The sequence below is a fragment of the Silene latifolia genome, chromosome X, assembly GCF_048544455.1.
Source record: "Silene latifolia isolate original U9 population chromosome X, ASM4854445v1, whole genome shotgun sequence".
NCBI classification, from domain to species: Eukaryota; Viridiplantae; Streptophyta; class Magnoliopsida; order Caryophyllales; family Caryophyllaceae; genus Silene; species Silene latifolia.
In genome coordinates, this window is record NC_133537.1 from 254,030,169 (window position 1) to 254,036,261 (window position 6,093).

Genomic DNA, 6,093 nt, shown 5'->3' on the forward strand with positions numbered 1-6,093 from the left:
GGTCAAACTCCAATGAGTCCCTTCTTCGTCGGTAGGCATAATATGACCCCTTCTACGTCGGGTAAGTTGGAACCGATTGACCTATTTTATCTCAACACTATGGTCACTAAATACGATCTGTGACTATGGTGGACTATAGATAGGATTTCGGAAATCTATCGACCAAGAGTTTTTACGGAAGAACTAGCTAAACAAATGGCTTATCAATTTACGGAAATTGAGTCTTGGGATCACTTGTATCATTCTTGAGGGAGATCAATTATGCAAGTGCGAGAGTCTACACGTTAAAATGAATTTTAAAATAGACTTAAATCACCTCGATGAGTTGCTTATTTCGTTTTTGTTTTTCTTTCTTTTCAGTGTAGATCACGAACTTTTAAACTGCTAAAAACAAATGGCTGGTTCTACAGATAACCCAATGCCAAGTGCCACATTGGACCGTGAGTCTGGCCGGATCTTCATGAATCGGATGAATCAGTCTACTCGGCCCGAAGAATGATGGATCAAACTTCGCGGTGGGAGGCGGCATTACGGAATCTGCCGCTGCTGACGGAAGCTCAAATATCTATTAGAGCCCATCCCGGCAAACCCAGGTCCCACGGCTAGAGTCTTTGAAATCACCAAGTTTAATGATTTACGTATGGAAGCGGGTGCGATTAAAAACGTACTCATTTTTGCAATGGAACCCAATTTGCAGAAACGCTTCATAGCCCATGGTGCGAACAAGATTTTCACCACGCTCACCAAGGAATTCTCGAAAGCACCGAGAATCGTGACCTATGAGCATACCACTCGCTTCTTTGATGCGAGACTCCAGAAGGGCCAACCAGTTAGCCCACACATTCTCAGCATGATTGAGAATGTCGAGAAACTGGAGACCTTTGATTGTAAGATCAGCGAGAACATTGTTATCGACCGCATGCTTCACTCACTCCACGATGGTTTTTCGCAATTTAGAGCGAATTACTATATGAATGATTTGAAGAAAACTCCCCATGAACTGCACTCCCTCCTCGTACAGACCGAGAAGGACATGAAGTTCAGTGGGGGCATGAAACAAGATGTTCTCGTTGTGTCAAACAAAGGCAAGGGCAAGGGCAAAGCTAAGCGAGACCTAACGAGTAGGTAAGGCGAAGTTCAAGAAGTCGGGTTCGGGTAAGAGTGGGCCTGGTGAGTCGAGCACCTCATCAGGCGCGACAAAGAGCAAGAATGAAAACATGGAATGCCATCATTGCCACAAGACTGGGCATTGGAGGCGTACATGTCCTGTTTATCATGAGGACTTAAAGGCAGGTCGTGTTAAACCTGTTGGTATGTCTTCTTCTTCTACTTTTATTCATATGATTGAGATTAACCACGCAAGATACGGAACTTGGGTACTTGATACTGGTTGTGGTTCTCATCTGTGTAATCATGTGCGGGGGCTCCGAAACATCGAACCCCTCGTAAAGGGTGAGGTGGACTGCGTGTCGGGAATGGAGCACGAGTGGCTGCCGTCTCGGGGAACATATGTGATCCACTTCCTAGTGGATTTGAGTTATTTTTATATAAGCGCTATTATGTACCAGTCTTTCGAAAAACATTATTTCGGTTTACGCACTTGACAAACTTGGTTTTTCATTTGTAATAGAGAATAATACTTGCATTTTCTCTTTACACGATATGATTTATGGCAAGGCGGTCTCCATGAACGGAATTTATGTTTTAGATCGGACACAGAAATATTACACGTAATGAATAAAAAGTTAAAGGTTGGTGACAAAGATCAAACGTATCTATGGCACTCCCGTATGGGACACATTAATGAGAAACGCGTAAACGACTCATAAAGAATGGAGCTATCTCGGCCTTTGATTTTCAATCATTTGGCACGTGTGAATCATGTCTCATCGGTAAGATGACTCGAATTTCCTTCAAAGGTGTTGGAATGCGCGGCTGCGACCTATTAGGACTCATACACACGGATGTATGTGGTCCTATGTCAATCACCGCACGAGAAGGCTATAGGTATTTCATCACTTTCACGGACGATTTAAGTAGATATGGCTATGTCTACTTAATGAAGCACAAAAGTGAATCCTTTGAGAAATTCAAGGAATACCAAAATAGGGTACAGAACCTATTAGGTAGAAAGATTAAAACACTACGTTCGGATCGTGGTGGCGAGTATCTTTCTCACGAGTTTGATCAACACCTAAAGGATTGTGGGATTGCCTTACGATTAACTCCACCGGAACACCTCGGTGAATGGTGTGTCCGAACGGAGAAATCGAACACTACTTGATATGGTTCGATCCATGATGAGTCACACGATATTTACGATTCATTATGGGGTTATGCTCTTCTGTCATTTGCTCTAATACTTAACCGAAGTCCGTCTAAAGTCATTTGACAAGACTCCATATGAACTATGGAAGGAACGGTCCCTAACTTGTCCTTTATACGGGTTTGGGGCTGCGAGGCTTATGTCAAGTGGAGACACGAGGATAAGCTCGGCCCGCGATCGGTCAAGACATACTTTATAGGTTATCCTAAAGGAACACTTGGTCATTACTTTTATTCGCCAACCGAACAACGTGTTTTTGTTGCGGCTAGTGCGACATTCTTAGAGAAGGAATTTCTCGAGAATGCAAAGAGCGATAGAACCTTCGACCTGTCGGAGATTCCAGAACCAAATACCGAGCAACCATTGGAGGAACCAATCCCTTCAATCCCGGCTGCGGTTAATATTCCTGAGGAACCTAGGAGGTCGGGAAGAGTCTCTATTCCTCCAGACAGATACATTGGTATGGTCGAGGAACATGACATAGATGACGTTCTACTCTTAACAAGTAGTGAACCCGCAACCTATAAAAGTGCCATGACTAGTTCTGACTCAAAGCTATGGCTTGAGGCCATGCAATCCGAGATGGACTCTATGTATGAGAACAACGTATGGGATCTTGTTGACTTACCTGCTAAGGTTCGTCCCCTTCAATGCAAATGGCTTTACAAGATAAAGCATTCTGTGGAAGGTCAACAAGATATCTATAAAGCACGACTAGTTGCTAAAGGTTTCACCCAAGTGCCAGGTTTGCACTACGATGAAATTTTGCACCCGTAGTCATCTTTGCGTTCCATTCGGATTATCTTAGCGATCGCCGCTTTTCATGACTATGAAATTTGGCAAATGGATGTGAAAACCGCCTTCTTAAACGGCTTTTTGGAGGAAGAGTTGTACATGGTACAACCCGAAGGTTTCATTGATCCACAACATCCTAAGAAAGTGTGCAAGCTTAAGCGTTCCATTTATGGACTTAAGCAAGCATCTCGGAGTTGGAATCATCGCTTCGACCAAGTGATTAAAGAAAATGGATTTATTCGATCGGTCGAGGAACCATGTCTTTATATCAAGTCGAGTGGGAGCAAGATTGTTTTCCTAATATTGTATGTCGATGACATACTCCTGATTGGGAATGACATACCTCTCTTAACTTCGGTGAAAGTATGGTTGAAAAACCATTTCCAGATGAAAGATCTGGGAGAGGCACAAAGAATTCTGGGCATCCGTATCTATCGAGATAGATCACGACGGATGCTATCTCTCAGTCAGGAGTCTTACATAGACAAAGTCCTAGAGAGATTCAGCATGACTAACTCCAAGAAGGGGTTTCTTGCCATGGCTCCAGGGGTGCATTTGAGCAAGTCTCAGGCACCAGAGACACCGGAAGAGAAAGAGCGCATGGCACGGATACCTTATGCCTCGGCAATAGGATCTATCATGTATGCCATGATATGCACACGTCCGGACGTGGCATATGCATTGAGTATGACAAGTCGATTCCAACAGCATCCAGGTGAACCACATTGGTTGGCTGTCAAGAACATTCTTAAGTACCTACGGAGGACTAAAGATTGGGCATTGACTTATGGAGGCGAACAAAAGCTATGCGCAACCGGTTACGCAGATGCTAGCTTCCAAACGGATCGAGATGACTCGAAATCTCAGTCTGGATTCGTTTTTACTCTTAATGGCGCTGCAATCAGCTGGAAGAGTTCGAAACAAACTGATACAGCAGATATGGATGCGTCAATTCTTACATGGACTATCTGTAGTGCCTAGTTCGAATGACCCGATCACCATCTATTGTGACAATAGTGGTGCCATCTTCCAAGCTAAGGAGCCAAAGTCTAGCAACAAGTCTAGACATGTACAACGGAAAGCTCATCTAATCCGGGATTACGTGGAGCAAAAGGAAGTAGTGATAGAAAAGATTGCTACAGATGATAACATAGCAGATCCTCTCACTAAAGCATTACGACAAGATAAGCATGAAGGGCACGTTAATTCCATGGGAATTAAACGTGTTCCTAAGTTGTAGTACTCTTTTATGGATTAGATTCATTCCCTTTTGTACTCTGTACGACATCATCGTTTTGATATTTATATATTTTGTTTTTCATGTGGAATTGTACGACAATTTTTGAACACCACAAAGTGAACTGAACGAACATTATATTTTTCAGTCCTTAATTGCCCACATGAGCTGATAACTCTGGCAATTATTTTGTGACGTTGGTTGATGGTGGGTTCAACGAGCCATAAGTCAACCGGTTGACTGACCAATCACAGAGGCGATTTATACGGATATTTCGTAGGACACAATTGTGACATCGACGTGGAGTCCTAAATGTTTTATAACACTCGGTGCCCGGTCGTGGATAGGACTTCCATGGTGATCCTAAGAGTCGATTCTTTTGACTATCGACTGTCTCTTGAGACTAAGGCAGATTTTGGGTGACTTTGGTTTCTTTCTCACGGTCATCCGTAACGGGGGGCCAAGTAGATTTTTTACAGGTCATTTCATGCGTGCTTAGATCGGAAGGAGTTCGAGTTGAAGGAAATATTCAGCCTTTATCGGGTACTCGATATTTCTCAGGGCCACTCGAGGAGTCAGAATCGAAATGCATGGCCATGCTCGGATACGGATTCGTTTTATCAGTTAAGTTACTCTCTAGTCGGGGAAACCACTCTTGATCCAGATCGATTGTAAAATACGACCTTTGCGGATCCGGATCTGCAAATTGTTTTACATTGAGTGGGAGAAATTTTAAATGAATATGAGAATCGGTTATCGCACATACACTTGTACGGACAAGTGGGAGTTTGTTGGAGCTTGTGTCCTCCAGTTAGTGCGGATAACGTCATTGCACATACACTTGTACGGACAAGTGGGAGCTTGTTGGGGTTGGTGTCCTTAACAATTAGTGCAAGGACTTATAAATCTCTAAAAGGATCAAAGGGCATACTTTTGGTATTATTATCAATTGATCCACGTTTATCAATAACGGTTGGCTTGCTAGATAAGTTTGACGTTATTGTCATACGGATGGCGGTGATCAACTGGTCCCTAAAAGTCACACCTATAGGATACGTTTGAGAGACGTGACAAGATGAAAATACGGTCATGTAGATGCCAAATTTTGACTAACCAGTTAGTCCGAGTTATTTGACTAGTAATTAGTCAAAATGTGATGTTGAGATATTATATTTAATACGGATTAAATAAAATGGGCTAAGGCGAATTAAACAGTTAATTCGTAAATTAAATATAAACGATTATATTTAATTAATGTATATTGAATAAATTATACAATATCGTCTTTGTCGGACATGTATTAATAATTCAACTAACCCGTATTATTAGTTGATATTTTAATAGCCGATAACCGATGACGATTTATAATGAAAATCGCGTCATATACATTTTAGCGGAATTGGTCGGACTACGAGTTAAAAAGAAGGAGGAAGTGAAAGCCCACTCCCTCCCCTAGGGCTCTCGGTTTGGCCGAACCAAACAAAAGGAGAGACTCCCTCTCCTTTTGACCTAAGCATTCATTTTTACATGATAATTAGGGTTTTGAAGAGCAATTTTCTCTGAAAAACCTCGATCTCACATCGAATAACCTCACAATAGCTCTCTCGATATTGCAAGTCAATTAGAGAGCATTTCTAGCACAAGGGCATAGTCTCAGACGGTCTTGGGTGCAACAATTAGGAGGAAATCTCTGTTGATTTCTGTTCTTTACGCCGTGCATCAAAGGACCCGAGGT